This window comes from Monodon monoceros, unplaced genomic scaffold (assembly GCF_005190385.1).
Source record: "Monodon monoceros isolate NGI ecotype Baffin Bay Population unplaced genomic scaffold, NGI_Narwhal_1 Super_Scaffold_15, whole genome shotgun sequence".
NCBI classification, from domain to species: Eukaryota; Metazoa; Chordata; class Mammalia; order Artiodactyla; family Monodontidae; genus Monodon; species Monodon monoceros.
Genome location: NW_021703771.1, coordinates 49198138 through 49216329, shown reverse-complemented (window position 1 = coordinate 49216329; position 18192 = coordinate 49198138). Strand labels below are relative to the sequence as shown.

Genomic DNA, 18192 nt, shown 5'->3' with positions numbered 1-18192 from the left:
CAAAACCAGCAGATTACACTTTCTTCTGAAGTGCACACTGAATATTCTCCAGGGTAGATCACATCCTGTGTCACAAATCAAGCCTTGATAAATTGAAGAAAATTGAAATCATATTAAGCATCCTTTCCGACTACAATGCTATGAGATCAGAAATCAATTACCAGGGAAAAAATGTAAAAAATACAAACACATTGAGGCTAAACAATACGTTACTAAATAACCAAGAGATCACTGAAGAAATCAAAGAGGAAGTCAAAAAACACCTAAAGACAAATGACAACAAAACCACGACAATCCAAAACCTATGGGATGCAGCAAGAGCAGGTCTAAGAGGGAAGTTTATAGTAATACAATCCTACCTCAAGAAACAAGAAAAATCTCAAATAAACAATCTAACCTTACACCTAAAGGAAGTAGAGAAAGAAGAACCAACAAAACCCAAAGTTAGTAGAAGGAAAGAAAACATAAAGATCAGAGCAGGAATAAATGAAATAGAAAGAAAGAAAACAATAGCAAAGATCAATAAAACTAAAACCTTGTTCTTTGAGAAGATAAACAAAATTGATAAACATTGAGCCAGATTCATCAAGAAAAAGAGGGAGAGGACTCATATTAATAAAATTAGAAATGAAAATGGAGAAGTTACAACAGACACCGCAGAAATACAAAACATCCTAAGAGACTACTACAAGCAACTCTATGCTAATAAAATGGACAACCTGGAAGAAATGGACAAATTCTTAGACAGGTATAAGCTTCCAAGACTGAACCAGGAAGAAATAGAAAACATGAACAGACCAATCACAAGTAATGAAATTGAAACTGTAATTAAATATCTCCCAACAAACAAAAGTCCAGGACCAGAGGGCTTCACAGGCGAATTCTATCAAACATTTAGACAAGAGCTAACATCCATCCTTCTCAAACTCTTCCAAAATATAGCAGAGGGAAGAACACTCCCAAACTCATTCTATGAGGCCGCCATCACCCTGATACCAAAACCAGACAGAGATACTACAAAAAAAGAAAATTATGGACCAATATCACTGATGAATATAGATGCAAAATTCCTCAGCAAAATACTAGCAAACAGAATCCAGCAACACATTAAAAGGATCATACACCATGATCAAGTGGGATTTACCCCAGGGATGCAAGGATTCTTCAATAGACACAAATCAATCAATGTGATACACAATATTAACAAACTGAAGAATAAAAACCATATGATCATCTCAATAGATGCAGAAAAAGCTTTTGACAATATTCAACACCAATTTATGATTAAAACTCTCCACAAAGTGGGCATAGAGGGAACATACCTCAACATAATTAAGGCCATATACAACAAACCCACAGCAAACATCATTCTCAGTGTTTAAAAACTGAAAGCATTTCCTCTAAGATCAGGAACAAGACAAGGATGTCCATTCTCACCACTTAGTCAACATAGTTTTGGAAGTCCTAGCCATGGCAGTCAAAGAAGAAAAAGAAATAAAAGGAATACAATTGGAAAAGAAGAAGTAAAACTGTCACTGTCTGCAGATGACCCGATACTATACATAGAGAATCCTAAAGATGCCACCAGAAAACTACTAAAGCTAATCAATGAATTTGGTAAAGTTGCAGGATACAAAATTAATGCAAAGAAATCTCTTGCATTCCTATACACTAACAACGGAAGATCAGAAAGAGAAATTAAGGAAACAATCCCATTTACGACTGCAACAAAAAGAATAAAATACCTCAGAATAAACCTACCTAAGGAGGTGAAAGACTTGTACTCGGAAAACTATAAGACACTGATGAAAGAAATTAAAGATGATACCAACAGATGGAGAAATATACCATGTTCTTGGATTGGAAGAATCAATATTTTGAAAATGATTGTACTATCCAAAGTAATCTACAGATTCAATGCAATCCCTATCAAATTACCAATGGCATTTTTTACAGAACTAGAACTAAAAATCTTAAAATTTATATGGAGACACAAAAGACCCCGAATAGCCAAAGCGGTCTTGAGGGAAAAAAACAGAGCTGGAGGAATCAGGCTCCCTGACTTCAGACTATATTACGAAGTTACAGTAATGAAGACAATATGGTACTGGCACAAAAACAGAAATATAGATCAATGGAACAGGATAGAAAGCCCAGAGATAAACCCACACACCTATGGTCAGCTAATCTATGACAAAGGAGGCAAGGATATACAGTGGAGAAAAGACAGTCTCTTCAATAATTGTGCTGGGAAAACTGGACAGCTACATGTAAAAGAATGAAATTAGAACAATTCCTAACACCATACACAAAAATAAACTCAAAATGGGTTAAAGACCTAAATGTAAGACCGGACACTGTAAAACTCTTAGAGGAAAACATAGGAAGAACTCTCTTAGACATAAATCACAGCAAGATCTTTTTTGATCCACCTCCTAGAGTAATGGAAATAAAAAGAAAAATAAACAAATGGGACCTAATGAAACTTAAATGCTTTTGCACAGCAAAGGAAACTACAAACAATATGAAAAGACAACCATCAGAATGGGAGAAAATATTTGCCAATGAATCAACTGACAAAGGATTAATTTACAAAATACATAAACAGCTTATGCAACTCAATATTAAAAAAACAAACTACCCAATTTTAAAAATGGGCAGAATTTTGTAAAACTAGCAACAATAAAAATATTTCATGTACATGTTAAAAAAAAAAGGGCAGAAGATCTAAATAGACATTTCTCTAAAGAAGACATACAGATGGCTAACAAACACATGAAAAAAATGCTCAACATCACTAATTATTAGAGAAATGAAAATCAAAACTACAATGAGGTATCACCTCACACTGGTTAGAATGGGCATCATCAGAAAATCTAGAAACAGCAAATGCTCGAGAGGGTGTGGAGAAAAGGGAACCCTGTTGCACTGTTGATGGGAATGTAAATTGATACAGCCACTATGGAGAACAGTATGGAGGTTCCTTAAAAAACTAAAAATATAATTACCATGTGACCCAGCAATCCTACTACTGGGCATATACCCAGAGAAAAACACAATTCAAAAAGACACATGCACCCCAATGTTCATTGTGGCACTATTTACAATAGCCAGGTCATGGAAGCAACCTAAATGCCCATCGACAGACGAATGAATAATGATGTGGTACATATATACAATGGAATATTACTCAGCCATAGAAAAGGAATGAAACTGGGCCATTTGTGGGGATGTGGATGGACCTAGACACTGTCATACAGAGTGAAGTAAGTCAGAAAGAGAAAACCAAATATCATATATTAACTTATATATGTGGAATCTAGAAAAATTGTACAGATGAACCAGTTTGCAAGGCAGAAATAGAGACACAGACGTAGAGAACAAATGTATGGACACCAACAGGGGAAAGTGGCAGGGGTGGTGGTGGTGGTATGAACTGGGAGATTGGGATTGACATATATACACATATATATAAAATAGATAACTAATAAGAATCTTCTGTATAAAAAATAATTAAGTTTAAAAAAAAGAAGAAGAAGAAGCAAAGCCTTCCACAAAGGGAGAACTCTTAAGAGACATGTGCATGCATGGGAAAGGACTAAGTTCTCTGAGCCAATTCAAACTCTTGTCTCACAAGCTTCCTCTTCCAGTATTTTCTGTCTCACTTGCCAGTACTGTTCTCCATTATGCTAGAATCCTTGGAGTCATTCTTTGCAGTCACTCCCTTCAGGAAAGAAGTGATTTAAATATGTTTCCATAGCTATTAGATACATTCTTGACCCACAGAACCTAGCTTACATTGAGGGTTGTAGTGAACTCTGCATATTCCAGCAGGCTGGCTACAGCTTCCTTACTTGCAAGCATACTGGCCACATATATATATGTAATATAATATATTACATATATATATGTAAAAAGAAGTTTAATCAACAGGAAAAATGCAATAGAAGTTTATATATAATGCAAAAGAAGTTTAATCAACAGGAAAAAACACGTATTATGCAAGAGGACAAAACCAAACCGATAATATATAACTTCTAGAGCAAATGTATTCAAAGCCCCACATGTTCTTTTATGTCATATAGGGACTCATACTGCCAAGAGCTCTGTTTATATCAAAGGTAATATCCATGGATCCTGGGTTTTGACACCAACAGGCCAGTGGTTGGTGCTCCTGGTAGGCTCAAGTCCAGCCTTGGGTGGACAGCTCAGTCTAAGCTGTCCATTCAGTTCTCCTGAGGCCCTTTGAAGAAAGGATAGTGTAAGGATCCATCCCATCCACTGATGAACACTTTTGTTAAAAAGATACGGTTTCTTGGGAATTCCCTGGCTGTCCAGTGGTTAGGACTCTGTACTTTCACTGCCAAGGGCACGGGTTCAATCCCTGGTCAGAGAATTAAGATCCCACAAGCCTTGCGGCCCAAAAAAACCCCAAAAAACAAAACAAAACAAACAAAAAACAACAACAAAATAAAACGATTTCTTACACCAAATCACTAAAAACCATTAGTTTGGCACATTCAAGGGCGTCTGACTTGAACATAGTTGCATTGTTTACTGAAGCAGGTCAGAGTAAGCAGGACTCAATGTTTATTAATTGATTATATGAAGAAATGAATGACTACATGCATGGCTACACTCAGAACTTAGAATATTCTAGTATTAACACTTCTACTTTTTTGAGTACTTGCTTCTGCTCTGGGAAGTAAAGGAATTTTAATCAGAGGATGGTGTTGGTGCTTGCCTAGATTCCTTTTGTTAGCTGAAGCACCCATCCTACAGGGGCTTCAGGTGTTAACTACTAACAAATCAAAGCTTCCCCTTTCTCTTATAGAGAAATTCTCTTACAGAGAATTGCCCTAGGTCAAGAGGCAGCCAGGAGCCACCTGACCTGCCTTGGAGGCTATACCTTCCCAAACTTGGCCAGTGACTGACTGACATAGGAGTCCAAAAGTCAGCCCCTTCACCTCAAGGTGAAATCTGTGGTGTAATTCCTATTCCAGAGCTTCTCCATGGGATCAAAGCTATTGTTTAGCTGAGAATACGTCCCTGCCAGCTTTATTTTTCCCTGCCTATTCCTCTTCCCTCACGCCCCCCACCCCACTCCTGAGAACACTCCTCCAACAAGGCATTTGAACAGGTATCTCCATCTCTGACTCTTCTAGGGAACGTGGTCTCATCGATTGCACACTCAGAGCTACCAAGACCACATGTCAATATGAAATGGAGCAGGACCCTATGGTCCTTGCCCTCCCCACCCCATGTCCTCAGCCTTCCTTTTTTCTGTGGAAAAACTTTAGCCAAAGAATAAGGTTAATCAGAGAAGTGAGAAAATGCAGGAACAAAGGAAAACGGTCAAAGGAGACCAAATAATAATAGTTTAGTCATTAAGTATAGTCAAGAACATTTAGTTCCTCCTTAAGGGCTATAGATAATATTCTGAGCCATATCCTGTGAGCTGTCTTATAGATACTGAAACTCCCACCAGGTGGAAGAAGTTAACTACATGATGACCAGGCTGTAGCCATGACATAAGATGCCACAATTCCGAGAACTGGCCTCAAAGAAATGGAAACAAACTGACCCTGGAACTGAAGATTAACTGTACCTGACACAGTCAAGATGATGCTGGTCAGACCACTGATGATGACTGTCAGAGCTGACTATACCGTTTCTACATGTAGCCCCCTCCCTCTGTCTATAAAAGCTCTTGTCCCCTGATTGTCAAGGTCAGGGGGAGTCGGCCTTTGGACAGGTGTCCACCCTCCCCCGCTCCACTCTCCAGTTGCCAGCATCCAAAATAAAGCAAACTTTCCTTTCCACAAACCTGGCCACTTTATTGGCTTTTGAGCGGCGAGCAGTCGGACCCTGCTTTTGGTTACAAACACTGGTGTCTTTCCCAAGCTTTTCAGAAAAAAAAAAGGAATGGCACAGCATCCCAATCGCAGATAATTCTTTTTTTTTTGGCCGCACAGACGCGGGATCCTAGCTCCTGGACCAGGGATCAAACCCGTGCCCCTGCAGTGGAAATGTGAAGTCTTAACCACTGGACCATTAGGGAAGTCCTGCAGATAACTATTCTCCAGTTGTTTTGAAGCCACCGCCCTCATCTTACTTTAAGCTTTTACTTAAAGTCAGTATTATCAGTAAATCCTTGGGTGAAAGCAATGTAATGGTAAGACCTGAGGACTGGTATTTGTAGAATGGTAGACTATACAGCTGGAAAGGACCTTAGAAGTCATCTAGCTTAACTTCTTATTTTACAAATGTGTTGATTGTGACACAAAGACATGATTTTCTCAGGGCGATACAGTTAGTGAGTGGCGAAGCTGGGATAGAACCAGGTTTCCAGTCTACCATTTTAGTGTTTTCTCCAAACCTCTCTCTTTCTTGTTAGTAACTGTGCTTACATGAGGGAATCTTAAAATTTGGGTGCTATGTAGGCAAGCTGGAAGAAATACCTTTTAAGCACTCAACATCATAAAATATTATTAAAATAAATTTAAGAACAATGTGACTGTAGGATGCTTGCTATATAGAACTTTATTTTTGAATCTTCTATAAAAATTAACTGAATTTTCTTGCTAGGGATAAATGCATTAATAAGACAAGATCCCATTTTCAGGAAGTTTTGGGGCTACTGTAGTGCTATAAGCAAGCTGTGGAGCCAGAGAGAGGTGGTAATTAATCTTACCTGGAAGAACCAGGGAAAGGTTCCCAGAGGAGGTAACATTTGAGATGGTCCTTGAAGAGTGAGTAGAATTTTGATAGGTAGAGAAGAGAGAAGGACATTATAGTTAAAAACAATAGAATGAGCAACTGCACAGATATTGGAAAGTCTGGGGCATGGAAAGCCTTCCCATGTGGCTGAAGTAGGTACATCTCAAGAAGAGAGGCTAGGAGCTTGACAGTTTGGATGAGATTGCTATGAAGGGTCTGGGATGCTGTACATAACGTTTTGTCTCCTGATTATAATGCATTTCCATTCCTTCCCCCAATTTTCACCTCCCCATAAATTGTTTTATTCTTCTTTAGTTCTCATAGGGTACGGCACCATGCTGAATGCTTGGTAATATACACTTAAATCAAATTAGAGAAGGGGGAAAAAGAGAAGAAACCTGCAGCTGTCATCTTCATCTCCTTTCTCGGGTGTTAATGAAGAGAAATAAGATACAAAATCAGGAGATAAAACTGTAGCTTTGACACAAACGTTAAACTGTCAATTCCTTAACTAATGAAGAAAAGAACCTGACATATTTAGCTTGTACTACTATTATTAACTATTACTGCTATTACTAAATATGTAAGCACTTTAGAATTGTCTAATTTAATTCTCACAATTTGCTCCATGAGATATATAACTGTAATTATCTCAAGTATAAAAATAAGAAACCTCAGGTATAGGAATTCAGTCACATGGCTAAGGTCACAGACCTACCCTGACATGGAGCACTCTGAACAGTTTCATCTGTGCAAAGGCTTCCAGGGTCTCATTCAGGATACCACATTATATTTAGTTGTCATATTTTCTTAAGCTCTTCTTGGCTGTGGCAGTTTCTCAGACTTGTTTTTGATGACCCTGACAGTTTTAAAGAGTATTGTTTAGGTATTTTTTAGAATGTCCCTCAGTTATGTTTTTTCTGATATTTTTCTCACTATTAGATGGATATTGTGGGTTTTGAGAGGAAGACTACAGAGTTAAAGTGCTGTTTTCATTGCATCATATCAAGGGTACATACCATTAACGTGACTTAAACTACTGATGTTGACCTTGATAACCTGGTTGAGCCAGTGTCTGTCAGGTTTCTCCACAGTAAAGTGACTCTTTTCTTTCTCTCTTTCCATACTGTAATTTTTGGAAGGATGTCACTATGAATAGCCCACACTTGAGTGGGAGTCATGCTCTCTCTCCTTGAGGGTAAAGTATCTACATAAATTATTTGGAATTCTTATGCATGAGAGATTTGTGTCTTCTCCCCCACTTATTTATTTATTCAATCATTAATTTATGTTATTATGAACTTACAGACATTTATTTTATGCTGTGTTATAATCCAACACTATTTTATTGCTCAATTTGTGCCAGTTTGGGCCATTGGGATATCTTTTAGTTGGCTTCTGTGTCCCTTTGACATACCCCCATCATTGCAGGTTTTTGTTCTATTTTGAGCACTTCCTTACTTTCTGACACTACAAGATAATCCAGTACATGTTGTCTATTGCCTAAGCCAGTCCTAGAATCAGCCATTTATCCAACGATCTCTTGTTCCTTTTACTGGAGAAGGATCTTAGAAACCAGATCTGAGTGCTAGTTGTGCTCTTTGCTTTTGAGGTGTTTTGGCTTCCAGGCCCTCTCAGCTGATAGAGCAAGGAAATACCTATGTGTATACTGACCTGTGAATATATACATATCTAATAAATATTTCTATATGTAACCATCTGTATCTATATTAAGCTAAACATGAGTTCATACTGATATCTCCAATTTTAATCCACTACCACATGGATCATTCTAGCCTCCCTTACTTACTGTAAACTCTCACTTCAGCAGTGAGACACTGGCTCTCACCACTTGCCATCTATTTACTTAATTTTTCAATTCCAGTGTAATGGATAGCAGTATTAAAATTGTTAACCTATACCACTGTGGAGAAAAAAACTTTATCAACTACAGTGAATTGCTTATGTACATTTTTTTTTTTGCCTTTAGTTTTACAAACTCCACATATTTGCAAAGTTCTCAGGTCAGCGCATTTTCCCCCCATCCTCTCTTATACTTTTCCTGCCCTTTGCCTGAAGTGGGATTCTTTAATTTTTCAGATGGTTTGGAGTCTCAGAGGTGGGAGTGAATGACAAACGACATGCCGAACACCTACAGTGGAGCTTCTACCAGCAGGATTGGGTTCATGTCAGAAGGCGTGAAGGTGTTCCACGCCCTTTTATTACTTTCCTCAGGGAAGAAATTGTGGGCCCGTGGTGGTTAGACCCACTCATAATCCTCACACCCCATTTGGGGCACTAGGAGCACGTTTCTCCTTACCCTTCACAGAAACAGAAAAAACAAAACTGATACCTAAACCAAGCTGTTATGAGCTGAGGATTTACACACTGCAAGAAATTCTCTTTCCTAGCAGAGATAGCAGCCTATTTTCTAGGAAAGGGCCATAGATATTGATACTTCTCTGAGTAAGAACAACAGACAAAAATCATGGCTCCTTAAGTTCACCTACATCCCACGTGGAGGAAAGAAATCATTACCTGGTGGTGGCAGATATTTCAAGTTCCGCAAATGAGATTTCTCCGAGGGTCTCCCGTAAGACATTCATCTCTTTGCACTAAAAAGATCACTCATACACACACAGAAAATTACAAAATATTTTCAGAGTCAACTAAATAACTGTGTGGATGAACTCATCCACACAATGAAAAGTTCTTGGGTTTTAAATTCCACATTTAGGGAGTCCTTTGGAAAAACACAATAGGATGGTTTAGAAATCAGTCTAGTCTAGGTGATTCTGGGAACACCCTCTTAGAATGCTAGTAATGTTCTCACCATTCTCAAAACAGTCCCTTAAGTACTACATTTTGAAGTGACTTAGGTTGTTGTTCTATGAGAAATTTGTTTTCTAGGCAATTTCCTATGGAAGTGGCAATTTTCATTCAACTACAGCTGTTAAAGCCTCAGTATAGGTCATCCTCAGAAGAATTATTTATTGAGATGGTGAAGGAAATGTTGCTCCATAGCTACCCCATCACGATTGTTACATGGTGATCATTGGATAGATTTCTTCATAGATTGACCCTTTTAGTGCCTTGCTGGGACCATTTCCCATGTGTTACTTTTTAAGGTGACCATGAATTTTAATGGAAATGTCTGTGTCCCTGGGGTTCACACCCATCAGCCCTATTATGTCCCTAGAGCAACAATGGATAAATCTGATAAAACTTTCTCAGGAAGCAACCAGATTCAACAATAGGATTTATATCTATTAGTTTTGCCAAATACATATCATATAATTAAATAAGTTACAGTATATAACATAATTATCAATCTGATTCAACAATATGACATATCTATTAGTGTTGCCAAATATATATGGTATGTATTAAATAATTTACAGTATACAATATATATTTCTCCATCAATCTATTTATCATTACCCTCTGCAGACAGCCTCCATTGTTTTGTAGCATATGTGAGTAGAAATTACATGTTCTTAGACGCCCTTGTCCAAATTTTCCCTTTATAAGTCTGAAACACCCTGACACACTACGTTTTTCCTCACTTAAGAGAAAATGTAGAAAAAAGTGACTTTTCTATTTTTTCTCAAATAAATTGCAGCAAGATTTATGTGTGCAATACTCAGTAGCTGTAATAATGACAGCTTTAGCCAGAAAGCAAGGTGAGTAGGTGGATTGGGTAGAACATAAACAAAATACAGTACAAATATATTATTTGTATTATTGAGAATAGGATTGTTTTAAAATTCATACTGTGAAAATTGATCTCCTTTCATATGTTTTGTTATTAATTATTAAATGCCTTAATATGTTTTTCTATTTGGGCAAGTACCAGTAATATAATGTTTTATTGTTTAGAGATTAAATATAAGCCTTAATTAAAGAGATGGTATAATCTAGAGGTTAAGAAGGCAGGCTCTGAAACCTGACTACATGGTTTTGAACATAGCACCATTATCTACCAGCTGGTATTGTGTGACCCTGAGCATGTTGTTTATCTTTTTCCTGCCTCAGTTTCCTCTTTGGAAAAATAGGGAAAAACGCAATTCTACATCATGGAGTTGTAGTGAGCTTATCAAATTAGTTAATGTGTGTGAGATGGTTTGAATAAAGCCAGGCACGGAATAAGTATTCAATAATGTTAGTTATGCGTTATTGCGGTCTTACAATGCCACAATCTGTTTTAATTTGCGTGAACTATTCAGTACTTGTAACCAATAGAAGATACTGAATATATCAGTTTCTTAATCATCTGGATTATTATGTTAGGGCTTACAATAAAACTTGGAAGAAAATGAAAAATAAGACTAATTTTCTTTGAAATTATAAATTATCTGCCACCTCATAGAACAATAATCCATAATCTATGTTGTCATCCATATAACGCTGACCTTATTGTTCTCACTCTGAAATCAACCTGAACACGGTGTGTAATTGGAAAACAAACACACAAATGAAAAACAAAATACAACATTCCTAAAAATTTAAAAAGCAACTTAATTCACCAATGTAATCCCCCCCTAAAAAACCGCCAAAGAGGAGGTTCAGTCATAACATACCACAAAGTTCTTTGAATCCTCTTTTTTACCTATCTTTTAGAGTCCTGCCCCACATGGTAGAGAAGATCAACCTAAACTTTCATCCGCAATGCTTCAAACATCCCCTAAAGCGAGTCTGGATTGATCTTTAACTTTCTTGCCCTCCATTCCTTTATTTTTTCTTCTTTTCCATAATTTTCTTTTGCAACTCTTTGTCATCTCCAATTTAAAGCAATCCAACTGGCTCTGACTCCTTTCAATTCTTCCCTTGCCTGGTAACCTGACTGCCTAAGACCCAGGAATTTAACAGGCAAAAGAGAAATATTTTTAGTGGGCAGGGAAAGAAAGAGGATATGAAAATATCTTATTATTTTTTTTTTCTGTAGCAAATGGAGTTGTAAAACAGGGAAAACTCAGAATAAATGATAATTAATATAGACATACACTTATATATATATTAATTATCCAGTCCTCAATTATGCTTACTATTCAACTGGCAAAATAAATATGAAAAAATAACTGTAATTACAAACTGTGGCTTCTTTAGACATATGGCAGGCTTAGTAAGACTAAGCTCTACTTTCAGAAAGAAAATGAAGATCAATTGATCCTAGTCAAAAAATAATGATATTTTACACCTTAAAATAGTTACATATTAGTGGTAAGTATAATTAAGCATGTGTTTTGGATAGTGTCCTTTATCTCCAAAAGTTGACAAAAATAATATTAAAATGCTGTTTCATCAGAATATTTAGTTGAGCTACCCTTTTTGAATCTTTGTATCATTTTTTGAATCTCTGATCATTTTATTCCTTATTTTGTTTAAACAAAAATGAAAGAATGGAGAACTTAATGCCTTATCAATCAGGTGATTTTTTAAAATTCAGTAAGAAAGAATTTCTGCTACTTTGAAACATTCTATTGGAAAGTGAAAGAGAAAGGAAGGGTCAGAATAGCAATACTGACTAGTACCCAGTTCAGTAAATCTTATTTACTTTCCAGTTTCTCTGACACAACTTATTCTGATACCTCATTTCATCATGAGAAAGTATAATCAGGAGTGGATAATTTGATACAATGTTATTACCAAGTGATAAAATGTTTGATTGCTTTATATTATTGCCTAAACACATCCCAAAATGAGTTTTTAGATTAGGAATACGTTTTGAGGTATTATATTATGTTACAGACTGTGAAGTCATTTGAAAAATGTTTGAGGTTTAAATGAAGATAAATCAATAGTTGAAAATATTGTTCATATAAAAAAGCTAGGGATTTTATCCTAGGCATGAGACTGACACTTCTTTTGATTCATATTTACAAACAACTTATTGAAGGGTCAAAAATACAGGTTTCTCTGAGCATACCTTTGAATATTTAGAAGAAAGTTATGAGCATGTTGTTATTCTCTACCACAAGGAAGCATTTTTCTGAAATACATTGGTCCTCTAGAATAAAAATGAACACAATCAATAGCAAGAGTTTCTGAACCTCAGCCTAGTATCTGACTATTTTGCTGCAGATTATCAAACTTTTATTCAAAGCCTTACCAGCTAGGTATCAAAATGCATTATTTGTCTTCACTTTTTGCCTTAGACAACAGTTTAAAGTAGATCTAAGGATTAGACCTTTGGGAAAAAATAAATCATTCAGTTCTTCCCTGTATAACTTATTGTCTCCACCACAACTACATATTAACAGTTTTTCATAGTGAGTATAAGTAGTGCTTTATGTTTAACTATGAGAAAAGTTAGCCCAGAAAACAAAACAATGGGCTTCCCTGGTGGTGCAGTGGTTAAGAATCCGCCTGCCAATGCAGGGGACACGGGTTTGAGCCCTGGTCCGGGAAGATCCCACATGCCGCGGAGCAACTAAGCCCGTGCACAACTACTGAGCCTGCGCTCTAGAGCCTGCAAGCCACAACTACTAAGCCTGCTGAAGCCCATGTGCCTAGAGCCTGTGCACTGCAACAAAGACAAGCCACAGCAATGAGAAGCCTGTGCACCACAATGAAGAGTAGCCCCTGCTCGCCGCAACTAGAGAAAGCCTGCATGCATCAATGAAGACCCAACACAGCCAAAAATAAATAAATACATTAAAAAAGCAAAACAAAACTGTTGCTGCATGAGAGGATAAGTTCTCATTTAGGTACTATTATAAAATCTGGGCTATTTAGAGAAAATTCTGTCACCCTTAGCCAAGTTGTCAGATAATGTTTTAAGACTTATTCCACAGGGCTATTCTTAATTACTGTTAGTCACGTTCAGTAGCTTCTGAAGATATATGCAGAATATAAAGTTGTGTCATAAATTATGGTCATTACCACAGGAGTGACAATACACAGGATACAATTTAATAGGCATTTTTATGCTTCTCTTCTATTGGCTGCTTTTTACACCCATATGAAATTATTCTTCTGTAATACTTAAAGGAAAGGGAAGCAAGGACTTGCCTGGTGGTCCTGTGGGTGCTCCCAATCAGGTGGCCTGGGTTTGATCCCTGGTCAGGGAACTAGATCTCGCATGCATGCCGCAACTCAGAGTTCACATGCCTCAACTAAGAAGTAGGCATGCTGCAACTAAAAAAAAAGAGATCCTGCATGCCGCAACGAAGATCCTGCGTGCCGCAATGAAGACCCAGCGTAGCCTAAATGAATAAATAAATAAATAAATAAAAGGGAAGCAAAGAGTTCAACATAGTGAGAGGCAACTGTGGTGCTCAACTGCCAAGACTAATTATGTGTTTTGTTTCTGCCGAAAACCAAACAGCAAGATACTGAATTAATAATGGGCAGAATCTTGGTTGTCATTTACCGTTTACCCACAGGTCCCTGAGGTCGTCTGCTCTGTTCTGAAATGTGAAGTAGCTGATGGCAGGGTATCTTCTTCACTGGGATTCTATTCCTTCCTTTAAGTCTATCTAGTGCTACTGAAAAAGAACTCACTAGCCCTAACAAATTTGCCCTGAGGAAGCTCTGTCTTGATATCAAAAAGTAGGACAAGATTTTTGGTAGGCATAGGCTAATTAGTAAGCAACAGAAGAACATATAAAATCTGCTTTTTTTATTGGTTTACTAACTTGGAAAATAATGTTTCCAGATCACTGACTATTGGACAAGGTAGAGACATTATCAAAGATTTTATGAATTATTATAACATCCTTCCCCAACCTGTCAAGCTAAGAAAAATAATGAAGTATTGATAGAATAAATTAATTATGTGACATTAGGTAGAACAGTGTAAGTTTGCATTTACAATGATTAAATTTGAGGGAACAAATTTTCTTTTACCTTATGCTTTTATTCTAACATTTGAACCGAGTTTTTTGTTTGTTTTTTTTTAACTGCCTTTTTGGGGTTCTTGATTCTTTAGTTAGTAAGTGGATAACACTGTATTTTATGTGTCTTAAAAGCACTTTTTTCTTTCCATATGCCATGGCTTGTAGCTACTTGAATGCAAATACTTATAATGCTATGCTAGTCTTTTCCTTATGTCTACTGCAAGCAATTGAAGTGGTGATGAGTATCAATGACCATTGTTGTTGTATTCTATGTCTCGAGAGTCGAAGTAAGGCCTAAACATGATTCAGACAAAACTACACAGGAAGCCAATGTGACACCTATTACATATATTAAAAATACAGAGATTTTGGATTCTATCACTATCTTTGTAATCTGTAAACTGTAAAAGTGCTAGGTTTATAATTTTATTCATACCACTCTCATGTCCTTCTTGCTATCACTTCTTGGATTAAAAAAAAAATTGGTTGAGGAAGCAAAACTCAGTGACCACCTTTCATATTTTACTGCTATTAAAACCTTCAGGGCTTAAATGATTTTCTTTGTACAAGTAAATATATTACTGTAGACTTTATCTTAGAGATAATTTGTTCAAATAAGCAAATCAATAAATATTATCAAGTCAAGGAAGGTGAGCTACAGTTGGCTGATTGCCAAGAAACCTCACAGGACTGCACTACCTTGGAGAATTTACTACAGCGTGACAATAAGGTCTGACGCAGTGTTTCAGGCTTCTAAGATTTAAAATATTTTTGTCAATTGGCCACAGTTGGAAAACCAAAAGCTCACTCAAAGTAGATCAAGCAAATCAGATTCAAGAAGTATGTTAGGTTCTTGTTCTGACTGGTCATCCTTTGTATCTTTTTCACCATCTTCACCTGACTTCTCTTCTTGTTCTTTACCTTCAGTTGTACTTTCAGTCTTCTGGGAACCATCAGTTTTGGATCCCTTATCACTTGGAGATTCTTTGCCATCTGGAGAGTAAGATCTTCTCCGGGATTTATCTTTTTTCAGTAAGTCAATGCCTCTGTTGGGAGTCCTAAGTACCAATGTTTTGTATTATTCAGACAGGTCAACTTTTACATATCTCCCTTGAAACCAAAGGGCCTTTTTCAAACAGTGGTCAACCATTGCCATTGCATCTTCTCTGGTCTCCATCTCAATAAAGGCCTTTATTCTTTTATACTTCTAGGATAAATTAACTCTCACTGGCTTGCCAAATACTAATGCTGGTATAGCTGTATAATAATCCACTGCAGCCTGAGCATCTTCTGTGGTTGCCATTTCAATAAATGCCTCATTAATTTTATTTAGAATCAGATGATTTGAATAATTCCAAATGGTTCCACCAGCTGTAATAGTTGATATCTCAAGTTTTTCCCTTGCCAGACATCCATGATGTGAACAACTCGGCTAGTTCCCACTCTGCATGTGTCTTGGTCCTTGCAGGTTTCCATTTCCAGCACCCAGATTTCCTCTTGGTCCAACTGCTGGCCCCCCAAGATGAAATGAGGGAGGTGGAGGTCCCAGAATTCCTGGTGCTGGGTTTGTACATTGCTGCAACATGAATGGATCACCCATTGTATGTCCTATATCATTGTTAGGGTTCCATTCTGGGTAGATTTCAAGAAGAAGCTGGCATCAACAACTGTGACTTGCTCCATTGATATGTTGACTCCACTCCTTATTAGAATGAACTGGCAAATCACATATAGAGCACAGATGGGGATAACCCTTTGGTAAGAGTCCATGGAAGTCTTCTATGTTGCTACTTGGAGGATCACCCCTCTTTTTCTGAAAGAGAGATCTCTCTTGTAAGGGGCCAGGACCATGTCCCATTCTCTCATACTCACTGTCAAATTTATGATAGTTACATGAGGTCTCACCAAAAAAAGAATCATCCCTACATCTTTCTCCATCTCTTAATCTGTCATCTTCATAATCCATTCTGTCATAATAACCAGATTCTTGCAAACGACTTCCACGGTCATAACCAAGCACTGGGTTGAAACCAGGACCATGATCATCAAAACTATCTCTTCTTGGGCTTCCCTGGTGGCGCAGTGGTTAAGAAACCGCCTGCCAATGCAGGGGACACAGGTTCGATCCCTGGTCTGGGAAGATCCCACATGCTGCGGAGCAACTAAGCCCGTGCGTCACAACTACTGAAGCCTGCCCGCCATGCTCCGCAATAAGAGAAGCCACCGCAATAAGAAGCCTGTGCACTGCAAAGAGGACCCAACACAGCCAAAAAAACCCCCCAAAAACCAAAAAAAACCTATCTCTTCTAAAGTGCTTCTTTTCTTTCCAATCATCCCTAGGTACTCTGTGTGGTGGCTCCCATGTAGCAGATCTGCCATCTCTACCATAACTCAATGTAGGGCCTTCTTCAGTTCTCCTCCTTTCAAGTTGTAGAAGGATTGGGGGCAAGTTCTCAGGAGTAATCTTGTCCTCTGGATAACGACTCAGTTCATCTAAGTCTCTAGCAGACAGACCAAAGCTGGCCAAAATGTTACTGGTCTGGTATGCACCTCCACGGTGCTGAGAAGACAAAGGGAGGGGACCTCTACTTCCAATGTTAAATACAGAAATCAAATTATGGGAAGAAGTACTAGCAGAAGACAGTGCACTATGGGCTCGTTGTTGATTCAATGAAGAACTCATTCCAAGATTTGTCAAAGTAGCAAGGTGTGCAGTACCCTGGTTCATCCTTCCAAGAGATGCTGGCATACTTAAAGACTGGGTAGCAGCAGCAAGAAGGCCTATTCCTGCTGCAGACAGGTCACGCCCACGGCCCTGCGAGTCGCTACCAAGAGATGACTGCTGGAATGACTTGGACATTGTAGAACTATCTCTTGTCTAGTTTATAGATTAAATTTTTTTTTTAAAAAAAAGATGGCTAAAAAGAAAGCTCAAACTAGAAAACTAGGTTAACTTTGCTTCAAAAAATGGTAACGCCAAGAAAAAGGATCAATAATGACTGCAGAATCTTCTTCAAGCTGAGAACCAGCAGACAACTCTCAGTCCCATTTCAGCACGCGCCAGGCCCCTCCCCCTACTCAGCGCGCACACGTCGCTCGCACTCTCAGCGGTGGTCGTTGTTCTCTCGCGATAATTTTTAAACAGTATTTGAAAAAGTGGGAAATAACTTACTGAATAACAACTTTGTGCCAGGAACTATGCCAGTTGCTAATGTGCCATCTCACTTAATCCCCACAATTCACGGCCCTGTGAACTAGGCATTATACCCTTCCTTACAGATTAGGAAACTGATGTTCACTTGTTAGTGCCAGCAAGTTAATGACTGACGTTGCTGAAATACAAGCCCAGATCTATCGAACCCCAGAGCCTGTCTTCTTTCTCTGTCATTTTCTTCCTGGCACAAGTGGGGAATTCTATTTAATATCCCTCAACATTATTATTCCTTTCATAAATATTTAGCTTCTCCCACATGCCAGGGGTACTGCCAGACGTTATGGATACAAAAAAGGAGTTCTTGCCTCCTTATTTTAGTGACTGTTTTCCTCTTCTGAATATGCGAGTCCAGTCTGATAACCTCAGTTATGCTGGATGCAGGAAAGTGGGACTCAAAATGCCTGTCATTTTGTTCAGCAA

The 18192-nt window shown here is 37.8% G+C and overlaps 1 pseudogene; it reads right to left on the bottom strand.

Moving 5' to 3' along the window:
- Positions 1–15366: 15366 nt before the first annotated feature.
- On the bottom strand, positions 15367–17418 carry LOC114895893 (annotated as a pseudogene).
- Between the last annotated feature and the right edge of the window lie 774 nt (positions 17419–18192).